At 44.8% G+C, this 17,343-nt stretch overlaps 2 long non-coding RNA genes across 2 annotated transcripts; one reads left to right on the top strand and one right to left on the bottom strand.

Annotated features, from left to right (window-relative positions):
- Positions 1–6,901: 6,901 nt before the first annotated feature.
- On the bottom strand, positions 6,902–9,767 carry LOC129708239 (uncharacterized). The gene is made up of 2 exons (XR_008725311.1): positions 8,336–9,767; positions 6,902–7,230 (listed from the first exon to the last, which is right to left on the bottom strand). It is a non-coding gene; the product is annotated as an uncharacterized LOC129708239 (long non-coding RNA).
- LOC129708240 (uncharacterized) lies at positions 8,131–16,965 on the top strand. Its single transcript, XR_008725312.1, has 3 exons — positions 8,131–8,448; positions 10,602–10,867; positions 13,874–16,965. It is a non-coding gene; the product is annotated as an uncharacterized LOC129708240 (long non-coding RNA).
- Positions 16,966–17,343: the final 378 nt, after the last annotated feature.

Here is a 17,343-nt window from a genome sequence, read left to right as displayed (position 1 = left end):
ATGTATCTATAAGATCACCTCTCATCCTTCTGAATTCCAGTGAATGCAAGTCCAGTCACTCCATTCTTTCATCATATGACAGTCCCGCCATCCCGGGAATTAACCTCGTGAACCTACGCCGCACTCCCATAATAGCAAGAATGTCCTTCCTCAAATTAGGAGACCAAAACCGCACACAATGCTCCTGGTGTGGTCTCACCTGGGCCCTGTGCAACTGCAGAAGGACCTCTTTGCTCCTATACTCAACTCCCCTCGTTATGAAGGCCAACATGCCATTAGCTTTCTTCACTGCCTGTTGTACCTGCATGCTTACTTTCAGCGACTGATGTACAAGGACACCCAGGTCTCATTGTACTTCCCCTTTCCCTAACCTGACACCATTCAGATAATAATCTGCCTTCCGGTTCTTGCCACCAGCGGATAACCTCGCGTTTATCCACATTATACTGCATCTGCCTTGCATCTGCCCACTCACTCAACCTGTCCAAGTCACCCTGCATCCTCATAGCATCTTCTTCACAGTTCACACTGCCACCCAGCTTTGTGTCATCTGCCTCAGTGGGCAGTGGAGGCAGGTTCTCTGGATGCTTTCAAGAGAGAGCTAGATAGGGCTCTTAAAAATAGCGGAGTCGGGATATGGAGAGAAGGCAGGAATGGGGCACTGATTGGGGATGATCAACCATGATGGAAAAACAAACTGGTGGCAGTACCCATCTTAAACTGAATTTTGTTTATGCTCGGTTTTAATCTTCTGGATTGTCTCGCACAGTAATTTTAGTTCAATGTGGCAGCATAGTGTTGCAGCAGTTCATGCTATTGTCTCTCAGTTATAGTCAGTGGGATTACATTGCAAACTCGGACGCTGTCTATCCATGGAGGGTTTGCACGTAACTCCAACTAATTCTTCCAAATAATTCTGGGAGTAAAATCTTTCTTGACTCTTGACTTTTGATTTGTAATGTTCTAATTGCATTGTTTTTAGTTTTTAAAACAACATCTTAAAGAATTGTAATGTATATCAATAGAAGGTTATTTTAATCTATTCAGCAACTTTGTGAGCCATAACTGAGCATACACAAAAACGATTTCCAATAATTCTAATCGGTAAGTTTGCATTTGTAGGAAATATTCTCGGAGTTTCTTTAATCACTTTAGTTTTGTGGGGGAGAGGGCATTTCATCAACTAACATGTGGCTTGGACAACAGATTTTATGTTGCCCCAGTTTCACCAATCAATTGGTCGCACTTTAAAGCTGTTAGTTCTAGGAATGGCGTTCACCCCGGAATTAAAAATACATCAGCGTCCGAGTTTTGTCCTCGTGTTCCGCTTGATGTCTTCCTGATACATTATATCATCGTCAATTAAGGTAATATTGGAAAATATTTTAAACACCTAATTCTGATGGGAAAGAATTATTATCACCATCATAATAGACACAAGGAACTGCAGATGCTAGCTCACAAAAAAAAGTGCGGAGTAACTCAGCAGGTCAGGCAACATCTCTGGAAGACGTGGATAGCGATGTTTTGGCTTGGAACCCTTCGATCTGATTGTAGTGCGGGGGAGAAGACTGGGAGACAGCTGGGGGTGGGAAAAAATAAGGTGTGATAGCTGGATACAGGTGAGGGAGGGGATTAAGTGTCATGTGGGTAGACGAAGGATAGAGATGGATAGAAGACAAAAAGCTGAGGGAGAGAAGAGATGTGAAGTTAGATGAGATATAGGTGGAAAGAGAAATCTATGTGTAACCAGGTGGGGGGACAGGAGACAGGATGGTAACAGGCTGGATTGTGGTGGGGGAAGGTTATGGGTTGCCTAAAATTGGAGACATCCATGTTTATCCTGTTGGGTTGTAAGCTCCCCAAGCATAATGCAAGAAAAATAGTATTAAGCTATCGAGAGGAAGTAAAATCTCATGAGGCCCCTGGCCTGGATGGCTTGCATACTACAATAGTTAAATATGTGGCTACTGAGAGGGAGCCTATTTCATTGCTCTGAAATTGTTCACCCCTCTGAGCCTGCACTGGCTATCAAGTACCCATTTACCCATATTTTATTTTTATTTTTCCCCAGGTTCTACCATCCTCCTACACTCAAGGACAATTTACAGTGACCAATCTATCAACCCACACATCTTTGGGATGTGAGAGGATAAGGGAGCACTTGAAGGAAACTCTCGTCACAAGAATCTCGTGCGGGTGCGGAATTGCAAGGTAGCTGCTCTGTCAGCTGCACCACTGCACTAGAGAAGTCCGTGGTCCCTGCCTGCTTCAAAAAATCCATCATTGTACCGGTACCAAAAAATGCCTCCCCAGCCTGTCTGAATGACTACTGTCCGGTGGCCCTTACCTCGGTAGTCATGAAATGCTTTGAGAGGCTGGTGAAGAATCACATCTGCGCCTTCCTCCCTCGGAACATGGACCCGTTGCAGTTCGCATATCGTCCGAACAGGTCCACGGACGATGCGGTCTCCCAGGTCTTGCACACCGCTCTCTCCCATCTGGACAGCCAGAAGGGGGGCTACGTGAGGATGTTGTTCATAGACTACAGTTCAGCCTTCAACACGATAGTCCCCACCAGACTGGCCGGGAAGCTAATGGAATTGGGGTTCAACACCTCCCTGTGTGCCTGGGTCCTGGACTTTCTCACCGCCAGGCCCCAGGTAGTCAAGATGGGAGGGAATACATCGGAGTCCCTCACCCTGAGCACAGGATCGCCCCAGGGTTGCGTCCTCAGCCCCCTATTGTACTCCCTGTACACACATGACTGTGTGGCTAGGTTCAGCTCCAATTCAATAATTAAGTTTGCTGATGACACTGTGGTAGTGGGCCTGATCTCAGACAACGATGAGAGGGCCTACCGGCAGGAGGTGGCTGATCTAGCACTCTGGTGCCAGGATAACAGCCTCCTCTTGAACATCAAAAAAACGAAGGAGCTGATCATGGACTTTAGGAGGGCACATCATCCGAGGACGTACACTCCATTGAGGATAAATGGGGATCCTGTGGATAGGGTGAACTGTTTTAAATATCTGGGAGTCCACATCTCTGAGGATATGACATGGGCATCACACGCCTCAGCACTCGTAAGTAAGGCAAGGCAGCGCCTTTACCACCTCAGGCAATTGAGGAAATTCAGAGTGTCTCCGAGGATCCTCCAGTGCTTCTATGCAGCGGCAGTGGAAAGCATCTTGTCCGGGAACATTACCATCTGGTTTGGGAATTGCTCTGCCAAGGACAAGAAGGCTCTGCAGAGAGTAGTGTGTTCGGCCGAACGCACTATGGGAACTTCACTCACCCCCCTGCAGGAACTACAACAGGAGGTGCAACTCCAGAGCAAATAAAATCATGGGAGACCCCTTCCACCCCTGCAACGGACTGTTCCAGCTGCTACGGTCAGGCAAACGCCTCCGTTGCCATGCGGTGAGAACGGAGAGGTTGAGAAGGAGTTTCTTCCCAGAGGCAATTCGGACTGTAAACGCCTATCTCACCAGGGACTAACTCTACAGAACGTTTTTCCTTCCACTATTTATTATGTAAAAGAATATGTGTGTTATGATTGTGTTTATAATTTGTTTGGTTGTTTTGTTGTTTGTCTTTTGCACAAAAGTCCGCGAGCATTGCCACTTTCATTTCACTGCACATCTTGTATGTGTATGTGACAAATAAACTTGACTTGACTTGACTATACTGTACTTACTCCCATTATGCTTCCTGGCATGTAGGGCAGCAACGAAGGTCCTCCACTCAGTAGTGTTGATTCCTTCAGTCGCTGTTTCCGTAACACATTTGTTTTACGAGACAGGGTTGTTAGTCCTGTGCTCAACCTCCAACCTGGAGGACCAGTCGATCGCTTTTCGTCTCGCCTCTACCCTTCAACCTGTCCAGCATGGGAGACCCTAACAGGAGACGAATCTCCCTCTGGCATAGCTCTAGGGGTCACTGAGACACACACGCTTTCGACCACGACAAGGTTGCAATCCAACGGGGAGGTACCGCACTGTGGGTAGTTGTATTTGATGTAATCAAATCTGTAATACCAGAGATTTGGAAAACTGTCAAGGTGGCACCTCTATTCAAAAACAAATGGAGGCAAAAAATCTCACAGGCCGACTAACCTCGTCAATTTCGTTAGAAAATGCTGGAATAAATGAACAAGGAAGTAATAGCAGAGCATTAGTCTATTCCATCAGAAAAGGGAAATTTCATGAAAGGAAAGCTATACCAAATTTGAGTTTTTTTCAGGATATTTTGACCAAAGGGGATGGAGGAGAATTAGTTAAGGTTTTGTATTTGGATTAAGACGACATTCAATAAGGTGCCTAATAAAAGCATAATTGCGAGATGAGAACAGATGGTTTTGGTGGTGACATATGGCAAGGATAAAGGTTTGGCAAACAGGCAAGAGACAGTGAGTAGAAATGAGGATGCTATTTTCAGGTTGGCAATCAGTTAGCAGTGGAGTGCCACATGGATTACTGCTGGGAACAAAAGTGTTTACAATATGAATGACTTGAAGAAAGGAAGCACATGTATGCAGACAGATTTGTGTATGGTGTAAGAAGGCATGTTGCAAGGAGCATATCAAATGATTTACAGAATCATTGACACAGCAAATGAGTGGGAAAAAAATTGAGAGGATAATGTGGAAAAATTAGTGGTTTATTTTGGAAGGAAGCACAGAATGTTTTACTTAAATGGAGGAAATTAGGGGTCTTTATGTATGATGCACAGGGGGATTTGGGAGTCCTTGTGATTGTCCTTGTGGGTGTCACACACAAGTGTAACACGTAATAGCGAAGATTAGTGTAATGTTGGCAATATTTTTTTTTTAAATAGGGAAGTCTCACTGCAGCCATACAAGGCAGAAGAGGGCCAGATTTAGATTACAGTGAACAGTTTAGTCCCCCTATTTAAGCTGATATCTCATTGGAGATGGTTTAGAGACGATGTTCACCTGTATGATCATCTGGGGATGGAAGGATTGTCCATGAGTTCGGAAGAATGACAAGTAATCCTATTTATACATATATTGGGCAAGGTAAATGCTAAGAGAATATTTTGTTGAATGGGAGAGTCAAGAATCGGAGGGCATGGTCTCAGAATAAGGGGGTGCCCGCATAAAACTGAGATGAGGAAGAAGTTGGTCCAACAATTGAAGGTCTTTGGAACTCTGTTACAGAAAACTGGTCCTTGTGTGTAGTTAATGCTCAGACAGATAGATTTCTGATCAATAAGGAATTCAAAGATAAGGGAGAAAGGGCAAAGTGAATGAGAAATGTCTGGTTAGTTATAGGCCCAGTGAAATGCAGAATAGGTTCCAGGGGACTACACTGACCACTTCCGATCCTGTTTCCTATAGTCAGCTAAGTGATCAAATAAAACAAAATGTCAGAAATAGTTGAAAGGTTCAAGGAAGAAAATGTTAACATTTTGGTAGCTGATCTTTTATTTCAGACAAAATATGTAAGAAGGAATTGCAAAAGCTGGTTTAAACCAAAGATAGACACAAAACCCATTTCACCCATTCCTTCTCTCCAGAGATGCTGCCTGCCCCCTGAGTTACTCCAGCTTTTTGTGTGTAACTTCTTTTATTTCAGATTTCTAGCGTCTGCTGTATTTTTCTTTAGGTGATTGAAATAATATTTTGGTAATGGCTCGTTTCCATAGATCACTCTGATTATATATAAACGGTCTTATTCCCTATCGTATTCCTATATTTATAAATGGAGCAAATTTTATTTGCTATACAACCAGGAGATGGCGATACTGCTCAAGACATCCCTTGTAACGTGTTAGCCGGGACATCCCGTATTTTGGGCTAAATTGGTTTGTCCCGTGCGGGACCGCCCTTGTCCCGTATTTGACTGCTACTACTCGGGTCGAGGGGACTGCGGGGTTGGAGCGCCGCATCCGGCCCTGCCTCACCCGTCCAGACGTAGTGCAGCCCATGGAGTGCAGCAGCAGCACCTCGCCCGTCGTCCCATCAGTCGGCAGTCCGGCCAGCTGTCCGACCTTCGTTTACCGCCCACACCACCATGGTTCATGAGTTGGACGGGGTGCCAAACCGCCTCAGCTGGCCCACTGGCTGGGCTTTGTATGCAGTCCAGTACCCGGGCCAACTCATCATTCACCCAGCCACGGCCGAGTAGGTCAACGAATTGCCGTCGGGAATTTGTCCTATATTTTGACCTTTTGTCCCTTATTTGGGAGTGAAAAAGTTGGCAACTCTACTTATAACTCAACATCCTTACATTAAAGTTTATTTTGCAACCGTGTAGTATCAGGATTGTGGGAAATACAGATCAGAAATGTCCTTTTTAATATGTTTGAGCAAAAATAAAGATGAAAGGGGATTTAATAGATACTCGCTGAATAATGAACGGCCTGGATAGAGTGGATGTGGAAAGGATGTTTCCACGTGTGAGAATCTAGTATCAGAGGAGATGGCCTCAGAAGAAAAGGTCGTACCTTTAGAAAGGAGATGAGGAGGGATTTCTTTAGTCAGAGGGTGGCAAATCTGTGGAATTCATTGCCACAGACAGCTGTGGAGGCCAAGTCATTGGATAGTTTTAGGGCAGAGATTGACAGATTCTTGATTAGGGTTATGGGGAGAAAGCAGGAGAATGGGGTTCAGAGTGCAAGATAGATCAGCCATGATTGAAGGGTGGTGTAGACTCGATGGGACAAATTGCTTAAATCTGTCCCTATGACTTATGAACTTAAACATTGTACGAGCTAAATATTCCATCTTTTGGTGTTATTCCATCTTTGTTAAAGTTGCATGGAACTAGAAAATCATGCCATTTACAATGACAAAATACAGTATAGTAAAATCTTGTTCAACCTTGACATTTTGAATTGCCGAACATGAAAACAATAAGTAGGTAACAATAAGTAAGGTATATCATTTTATTTGTGAGGCATCTCTTCATCAGCTTCAAACTCCAAATAGTAAGATTAACTTGGAAGATATTATTAAATGCTCCATTCAGAGGTGATATTATTAAACCTATTTGAGCTTTATTGCCAAGTGGAACAGGCCCTTTAGTCCCTAGTCCTGAAAGTCAGTCAGTCTCATATCCAATCATTAAGTGTATTTCTGCTTTTTCAGGTACTGTGTTCTTGATCTCTGCACACTCTGGGTGGGGGAAAATGAAACAATTTCCTCATCTCCCTTCTGATTCTTTCACTCATTACTCCATGCACTTTAGACCTGGTGAACATCTTCTGTAAGAAAAATAGAGTAAGTAGAATACTTGTTTTTAAAAGGATAAGAAAATAGTAAATACTAGGTTCAAATGCATTGCCGATTCATTCCAGAAAGACAGACGCAAAATGCTGGAGTAACTCAGCGGGACAGGCAGCATCTCCGGAGCGAAGGAATGGGTGACGTTTCGGGTCGAGACCCTTCAATCTGAAGAAGGATCTCGACCCCCAAACGTCATACATTCCTTCTCTCAAGAGATGCTGCCTTTCCTGCTGAGGTACTTCAGCATTTTGTGTCTGTCTTTCGGTGTGTAACCAGCAGTTCCTTTGTACACAATTAGGAAAGTAATGCTTTTCATGCAAGGAGCTTGGCATACAAGAGTAAACCTTGCTGAAAGGAAGTTGATGAGACCACACCTGGAGTACTATGTGAAGTTTCTGTCTCTAACATGAAGGAGGCCAATGAAGGATTTGCCAAATTAATGCTTGGCAAGTCAGGCAACATATGCAGTACGATAAAACTTTATTCATTCCCGGAGGGAAATTGGTCTGCCGACAAGGTACACAAAAACTTGAAATTAAAAGTGAAAAGATAAAGACAAGCGACTGTTTGTTGGCTGCCATGTGCACAGCGCCTTCACCGGAACAAATGAACAGACATATCCCCTGGGCAGAGGATTCTAAAACTAGAGTGCACCCTCCCCCACACCGGGTCCCCCTTTATACTCCCACTGTTCCTCTCGGCGGTCCCCCAACACCAAGTCCCCATTTTCTTCCCCTCCATCCTCACGCTCATTGACCGCGAGGCCCATGCTGCCACTGAGGCTCCCGCCGCTGCCAAGGCCCCCGCTGCCGCCAACGAGTCTCCTGCTGACGAGTCTCCTGCTGACGCCGCCAAGGCTCCCATCGCCGCCGCTGCTACTTCTGCCCAGACAAGCCTCGCCTCCCGGCTTCACCGCAGTCCTCTAGGAGGCCTGCGGGGTGAGTCGAACCTTCCGGGGCGCGTTCCGATCCTTGGAGAATAAACATTTCATGTCAATCGCTTTATAAGAGACCTTTCAGCTCAAAATTAATTGAGTTCAATCATTAACTGCTTCCACAGTATTTTGTTACAGTATTTTGATACCTGGATTGAGCGAGTTGTCCCATGAAGAATGTTGTGGCCTATATCCACCGGTGTTAAGAAAAAATGAGAGTAAGTCATATTGGAATGCACAAGGATGATGTGCACGTATTTACGTAAGTAAAAATAAATGTTTTCATTTGAAACAATGTGAGAGAGTAGTAGAGGTTTCTTTAAATGGCCTGAAGAGGGTCTTGACCCGAAACGTAACTCATTCCTTCGCTCCAGTGATACTGCTTGTCCTGCTGAGTTACTGCAGCTTTTTGTGTTTATCTTTCTTTAAATGGGTTTGGCAGCATCTTTCTCGTCTGCACCTGTGTTAGACAGGAAGTGTCATAGCTGGCATCCTGGTGCCATCGCAACAACCTGGAGCTCAATGCTCTTAAGACTAGAATCGATGTAGACTTTAGGAGAGCTCCCCCTCCCCTCATCCCACTCACCATCAACAACACCACAGTCACATCTGTGGAGTCTTTTAAGTTCCTGGAAACCATAATCTCCAAGAACCATAAGTGGGGGGCTACCATCGACTCCACAGTCAAAAAAGGCACAACAGAGGATGTACTTCCTATGGCAGCTGAGGAAGCACAATCTGCCACAGGCAATGATGGTCCAATTCTACACGGCCATTGTAGAGTCTGTTCTCACCTTCTCCATCATGGTCTGGTTTGGCTCAGCCACCAAGCACGACACCTGGAGGCTGCAGCGAATTGTCCGATCAGCAGAGAAGGTTATTGGCTGCAACCTTCCCCCCATTGATGAACTGTACACTGCAAGGGCCAGGAAGCAAGCGGGCAAGATCATCTCTGACCCCTCTCACCCTGGCCACAAACTGTTTGAATCACTTCTCTCTGGAAGGCGACTCCAGACTGTCAAAGCTGCCACAGCCAGACATAAAAACAGTTTTTATCCACGAGTAGTTGCTCTACTCAACTGCCATAAATCTGTAGCCTCCCTTTGATCTGTTATTTTGTTGGTTCACATGCTTGATCAATGGTGTTTTATCATTAATGTTTTATTATTATTAATGTTTAGTGTTTTCTGAGTCGTTCGTAACTGTCACTGTATGTCATGTTGTTACTTGTGGGCGGAGCCCCAAGGCAAATTCCTTGTATGTAGGAAGGAACTGCAGTTGCTGGTTTAAACCGAAGATAGATACAAAAAGCTGGAGTAACTCAGCGGGTGAGTCAGCATCTCTGGAGAAAAGGAATAGGTGACGTTTCGAGTCGAGACACTTCTGAAGAAGGGTCTCGCCCCGAAACATCACTATTTTTGTAAATCTGTTTGTAGAAGGGAGACAAAATTTAATTTCCATACAATCATTTTGAACCTTTGCCATGTATAATTTCGAGGCTACAATTAGCCTCTCAAATTGGCAGAGAAAGTAGTATCCTGGTACTTGTGGGATTTAACCCAGTACCATTCAATATCAATATCAAAGTATTTCCTATAAATAAAACCAGAAAGTATACAAATAATAGCATTAAGTAAAAACTTCACAAGATATGAGAACAAAGCTCAAATTACTAGTACATTTTATAGCATATTTGTAAACACGTTCCTATAATAACTGTCTTAGGCCCGTGCAATATGCTATTATTTTGTGCAATTTACAAGTGCTTATTAAAAACACAAAAGAACACAAAGTACTGGAGAAACTCAGCAGGTCTGGCAGCATCTCTGCAAAACTGGATAGGTGACCTCTCCAAGATGACGTAAGGAGGGTTCAAACCCAAAACGTCATCTATACATGTTTTCCAGAGATGCTGCCTGGCCAGCTACATTGTCCTGCACTTTGTGTCCATTTGTGTGCTAACCTCAAGCACTGGCTAACCTTGTACAGAGCTTCTGCAATTCTTTGTTTCTACTGCTGGTTAAAAATGTTTTTTCAATAACATTTTTCAATGATTATTTTCACTCTGTGATACGCGTGTCCCTGATGGGGAGAACTTTTATTGCCCAGTTCCAACTGTCCTTGAAAGGTGGTCATGACCACAATGAACTGCTGTCGTCCAACTGCTAAAGGTGATCCCATAGTTGTTGGGTAGCAAGGTTGTGGGTAGTTGGACTCCATTGTTGGCAATGACCATAGCCAAGCATCAACATGGTGTGATGTTACATTCAGCTTATAGCAATCAATCACAATCATACTTTATTAGCCATGTTTTGCAACATACGAGGAATTTGATTTGCCATGCAAACATACAAATTTTTTTTTAATGAAAAAAATTATAAAAATAAATTTTAAAATGTTTTTTTTCTATTGCAGCTCCCCGCGCCGGCAATCGAGGAGCTTGGTCGGAGCTGGTCAAAACCTTCTGCGACTTTGAAGCTCCCGACTCTACCTGAGGCTGCGAGCTCCTGATGTTAAAGTCTGCAGGCCGCACTGGGAGCATCGATCCCAGACAAGGAATCGGCCCCGATGGTAAGTCCATGCCCAGTGGTGGGGCTTAAAATCAGTCCCGAGCAAGGCCTGATGTTAGGCCCCAGAGCAACCGAAGATGCGACCCGGAAAACAATCGCATCTCCGGCAAGGTAAGAGACTGAAAAAAGTTTCCCCCAACCCCCTCCCCCACCTCCCACATAAAACAAACTAGAGAACATTAACGCGTCTTATTAGTCTGCAGCTTATTAATCTATTGCTGAATGCTTTCTGGTCCTCGCTATGCACAGTTCTGCCTACTCCCCTTGAGTAAACTAAGCTTCATACAATTAAACATTTAACATTGAACAAACATCTTTTGGCCTTCTGATGTAAGAGAGATCATGGAATGTTTAACTCTGGTAGCACAGTTTAGTTTAGAGATACAGCATGAAAACAGGCTCTTTGGCCCACCAAGTCCACACTGACTATCAATTGCCTCTTCACACTAGTTTTTCCTTATTGCACTTTTTTATCCATTCCACTGCAGATAAGGGGGCAATTTACAGAGTCAATTAATCTATAGATTTGCATTGTTGGAGGAAACCGGAAAACCTAGAGGAAACCCAAGCAGTCACAGGGAGAACGTGCAAACACCACACAGGCAGCACCCGGTGATCGAACCTGGGTCTGTGACGCTATGAGGCAACAGCCCTACCAGCCACAGGACTTCAGAATAGTGATATTAAATGTTCATAAGTTCTTGGAGCAGAATTAGACCATTCGGCCCATCAAGTCTCCTCTGCCATTCAATCATGGCAGATCTATCCCTCTCAACCCCATTCTCCTACCTTTTCCCCTTAGCCTCTTACACCCGTACTAATCGAGAATTTGTCAATCTCCGCCTTCGAAATATCCATTGACTTGGCCTCAACAACAATCTGGCAATGAATTCCACAGATTCACAACCCTCTGACTAAAGAAATTCCACCACCTTTCTGAAAGTACCTCCTATAAATCCATGAAACATAAATGCTTTGGGATCATTATGGGACTCGACATTCACTATATTAGCTATTGGATCTTCTCACATAAACATCAATCAAGAAAAAAATGTTGAATTTTTTCTGGTGTTCTTTGATAGGGAGTTCTCTGGCCACCAATCTTCTACTTTTCAGTGAATGTTGTGAAATCTGCCTGAATCGCCTCATGAACTCTGGGTGTAACATTTAATTTAAGAGGGAGTTAGATGTGGCCCTTGTGGCTAAGGGGATCAGAGGGTATGGAGAGAAGGCGGATACTGAGTTGGATGATCAGCCATGATCATATTGAATGGCGGTGCAGGCTCGAAGGCGCGAATGGCCTACTCCTGCACCTAATTTCTATGTTTCTAACATCCTGTTCGAAAGACAGCACTGTCAGCCAAACAGCACCATTGTGTCGAGAGGAACTGCAGATGCTGGTTTAAACTGAAGACAGACAAAAAACTGGAGTAACACAGCGGGTCAGGCAGCATCTCGGGAGGAAACGAATAGGTGAGGTTTTGGGTCGAGACTGAAGGGTCTTGACCCGAAACGACAGCTATGACTTTCCTCCAGAGATTGCTTCAATACTGTCGTGCATTGGAGTTTCGACTGCAGTCTCAGAGCAGTTCAAACCCACAATCCTTTGATTTCATAAGAGTTCTGCAACTAAATCAAAAACTCAGCAAATGTGGTGCAGAGATGTAGAACATGTTAACCAACCCAGTCAGCTAAGTTGAGACAGAAGCTTTGCAAAAAAAAAATGCTACACTTGCATAGTGAACCAACCTGGGAAATATTTTGTGAAATCCAGACACTACATCTGCAAGAACTCTGAAATAAAAACACACACAGCTTGTCTTGTCTCCAGGATGACAAAGGACCTACAGAGAAGGAAATGCAGAAGGCACTGCAGGTTATTGACCTTTCACAGTGGGCTCCACTCTTAGTCATGTGTGTGACTAACAAGATGAAAAATTGTCGAATACATATTTTCTAATTCTGAAAGCATTACAGGTATATTTTGTACTGTATATATGTGTTTTTTTTTCGGTTTATCAAGTGTTATGCTGACAACGTTTGTTTAGGGTCAGAGGTAAAATAGGACTGGTCATGTGTGTGACACCACACGGAAGCGTTATACAAACTTTGTGAATTTTAAAAAGCTGGAATGTTTATATCTTTAGCAGACATTATGGTTCTGTAGGTAGGAAACTGGCAAGGAATAAGATTAATCTCTCCCAGGATTTTCTTAGATCCATTATTTTGTGATGACATCTGGTCACGTGTGTGACATTTTGGTTCACTTTCCAAAGAATAGGCCAATGACAGATTTGAAGGCAGGTCATCGAGCCAGAACATTAACTGCTCCTCCACTAAAGCTGCCTGACTTGGGGGTTATTCTGGTAAATTCCCCTGTCTCCTGTCAAATGGAAAACATAGATGCAAATCAGCATGAGGTTCATATTGCTTGCATTGCCTCTGTAAATGGGAACCAAAACTGATAATGGTCAGGGGGGAGGATGGTGCAACGGATGAGACAAGAATCGTCTGAAATTCCAATTTAACCAAATAAAGGAAGTAAAACTTCAAGCACTTCATTTCACAGTTAGGAGAAGCATTTTCTGTTTGTATTTTCGGTTTCCAAGTGCCTTAATGGAGGGAGAGCCTTTGGGCTGGATTTCCAGAGTTTGCTGCATACCCGTCAATGGTGAACTATTTAAAAACCTGACGCTACATGCTTGGTTAGAATTAACAAAGTAGAGACAAGTACTGGATATTCTTAAGGGGTTGGACAGGCTAGATGCAGGAAGATTGTTTCCGATGTTGGGGAAGTCCAGGACAAGGGGTCACAGCTTAAGGATAAGGGGGAAATCCTTTAAAACCGAGATGAGGAGAACTTTTTTCACACAGAGAGTGGTGAATCTCTGGAACTCTCTGCCACAGCGGGTAGTTGAGGCCAGTTCATTGGCTATATTTAAGAGGGAGTTAGATGTGGCCCTTATGGCCAAGGGGATCAGAGGGTATGGAGAAAAGGCAGGTACGAGATACTGAGTTGGATGATCAGCCATGATCATATTAAATGGCGGTGCAGGCTCGAAGGGCCGAATGGCCTACTCCTGCACCTAATTTCTATTTCTATGTTTCTTTTTGCAGAGCAAGGTGTGGAGAGATTTGGAAACAAGGATGTTTAGAGTTCAGCGATACAACATGGAAACGGGCCCTTTGGTGCGCCAAGTCCACGTCGACCCTTGATCACCCATTCACACTAGTTCTATGCTATCCCATCCTACACACTAGGCGCAATTTACAGAAGTCTATCAACCTACAAACCTACATGTCTTTGGAATGTGGGAGGGAACCAGAGCACCCGGAGAAAACCCATGTGGTGGCAGAGAAAATGTACAAACTCCACACACGCAGCAGCTGTGGGCAGGTTCAAATTCCGGTCCCTGGCAACACTAACAGAATGCCACATTGACCTTTGTTGGCTTGGGAGAAGTTCTACAGGACTTGATTTGAGTTGAAATATGGACAACAGAGTCTTGGCTAAGCTTGAGTTTTTGGAGGGTAACCAAGCACTTGTTTTGGAGTATCGTTACAGTAACACAAAGCATTACGTCAGCTCATCTGTTAAACATCAGCCTCAAATTCTGAGTACTGAAGATGGTTGCACTTAGTGATTACAAGGACAAATTTCCCAAGAACACTTTTTCACAAACAGAAGTTGTGAATATGCAAAGTAAATATCTGATATGCAAGCACAATTGCTATGGTTAAAATCTAAAATTTACCTAGATGCAGGAAAAACGATGTTAGAGGAGTCCAGAACCAGGGGTCACAGTTTAAGAATAAGGGGTTTAAGACTCATTTAGGACTGAGATGAGGAAAACCTTTTTCTCCCAGAGAGTTGTGTATCTGTGGAACTCTCTTGTCACATAAAGCAGTGGAGGCCACTTCGCTGGATGTTTTCAAAAGAGAGTTAGATTTAGCTCTTAGAACTAAATGAATCGAGTGTTATGGGGAAAAAAAGCAGGAACGGGGTACTGATTTTAGATGATCGGCCATGATCATATTGAATGGCGGTGCTGGCTCAAAGGGCCAAATGGCCTACTCCTGCACCTATTTTTCTGTGTTTCTACCCTCTCCTCCACCCCCAATCAAACAAATTTGTATATGTCTATTTAGCTCTTAAAAAGGTACTATTAAATTGATTGTGCCCAGATAATGAATCTGCCTTATTGCTTTTCATAATTGCAAAGAATTTGTATGTAGATTATTTCCAAGACTCGTAGAAAGTTTACTTAAAATTCAAAGGAGCCTGTTGTCAGCTTTCTACCTGATGCTCCCTATATAGCATGAGTAAAAATCACTTTGATTTGCATGGATAGGTGACATTTTGGGTTGAGCTGAAGAAAAGTCCTGACCTAAAACTTTTTGTAAACCAGCATCTGCAATTCCTTGTTTCAGGCAGCATCTCTGAAGAGGTATATGGACCAAGCGCAGGCAGGTGGGACTAGTGTAGCTGGGACATGTTGGCCGGTGTGGGCAAGTTGGGCAGAAGGGCCTGTTTCCACACTCTATCACTATGACTCTAAGAAGATGGATAACCCTCCTTATTTCTATGTTTTGTTTTACATCCCAGGTTGGAGAGCTGGGGAATTTTAACATACTTACATTGCATGATTTTTTTGTTGTTATATTCAGCAGTTAAAGCAAGATGGAGGAGTTAGTGATCGACTTCAGGAAGCGAAGCAGTACACATATCCCAAGTTGTATTGACAGTGCCGAAGTAGAAAAATTCTAATTCATGGGAATCGATATCACCAATGACTTCTGAAGAAGAAGTGTGAAGAAAGGTCTTGACCTAAAACGTCACCCATTCCTTCTCCCCAGAGATGCTGCCTGTCCCGCTGCGTTACTCCAGCATTTTGTGTCTATCACCAATATCTTCTCCTGGACACCCATATTGAAACAAGCAAGAAAGCACACCAATGCCTCTACTTCCTTAGAAGGCTTAGGAAGTCTGGCATGTCCCCTACAACTCTCACCTACTTCCACAAATGTGCCATGGAAAGCATTTTATCAGGATGTATCACAGCTTGGTCTGGGAATAGCTCCATCCAAGACTGCAAGAAATTGCAGCAAATTGTGGATGCAGCCCAGACCATCACACAAACCAGCCTCCCTTCTGCTACATCGACGACTGCTTTGGTGCCACCTCCTGCACCCGCACACAACTGACTGACTTCATCCACTTCACCACTAATTTCCACCCGGCACTGAAATACACCTGGACCATCTCCGACACTTCCCTACCATTCCTTGACCTCACTATCTCCATTGCAGGTGATAGACTTCTAACCGACATACACTATAAACCCACTGACTCCCATGGCTATCTGGACTACACTTCTTCCCACCCTGCTTCCTGTAAGGACTCCATCCCCTACTCCCAATTCCTCCGTCTACGCCGCATCTGCTCCACGGATGAGGCGTTCCACACCAGGACATCTGAAATGTCCTCACTATTCAGGGAACGGGGGTTCCCCTCCTCCACCATAAATGAGGCTCGCACCAGGGTCTCTTCCATACCCCGCAACACTGCTCTCTCTCCCCATCCCCGCACTCGCAACAAGGGCCGAGTCCCCCTAGTCCTCACCTTTCACCCCACCAGCCATCACATACAAAAAATAATCCTCCGTCAGTTTCGCCACCTCCAACGTGACCCCACTACTAGCCACATCTTCCCATCTCCCCCCATATCTGCCTTCCGCAAAGACCGCTCCCTCCATAACTCCCTTGTCAATTCTTCCCTTCCCTCTCGGTCCACCCCCTCCCCGGGCACTTTCCCTTGCGGCCGCAGGAGATGCAACACTTGTCCCTTTACCTCCCCCCTCAACTCCGTTCAGGGACCCAAGCAATCGTTCCAGGTGCGACAGAGGTTTACCTGCATCTCTTCCAACCTCATCTATTGCGTCCGCTGCTCTAGATGTCAGCAGATCTATATCGGTGAGACCAAGCGGAGGTTGGGCGATCGTTTCGCCGAACACCTCCGCTCGGTCCGCAATAACCTAGCTGACCTCCCGGTGGCTCAGCACTTCAACTCCCCCTCCCACTCCGCCTCCGACCTCGCTGTCCTGGGTCTCCTCCATGGCCACAGCGAGCAGCACCGGAAATTGGAGGAACAGCACCTCATATTCCGTTTGGGGAGTCTGCACCCCGGGGGCATGAACATCGACTTCTCCCAATTCTGTTAGTCCTTGCTGTCTCCTCCCCTTCCTCAGCTCCCCTGCTGTCTCCTCCCACCCTCCAGCCTTCCGGCTACTCCTCCTTTTCCCTTTCTTGTCCCCACCCACCCCCACCCCTGATCAGTCTGAAGAAGGTTTTCGGCCCGAAACGTTGCCTATTTCCTTCGCTCCATAGATGCTGCTGCACCCGCTGAGTTTCTCCAGCTTTTCTGTGTAACCTCCCTTCTATTGAGTCCATTTACACCTTATGCTGCCTCGACAAGGCCAGCATCATAATCAAGCACCTCGCACCCTGGCCACTCCATCTTCTCCCCTCTCCCATCAGGCAAAATGTAAAGAAGTATGATAACGCACACCTCCAGATTCAGAGACAGT

The sequence above is a fragment of the Leucoraja erinacea genome, chromosome 23 (assembly GCF_028641065.1).
Source record: "Leucoraja erinacea ecotype New England chromosome 23, Leri_hhj_1, whole genome shotgun sequence".
NCBI classification, from domain to species: Eukaryota; Metazoa; Chordata; class Chondrichthyes; order Rajiformes; family Rajidae; genus Leucoraja; species Leucoraja erinaceus.
This window is presented reverse-complemented; position numbering and strand designations above follow the sequence as displayed.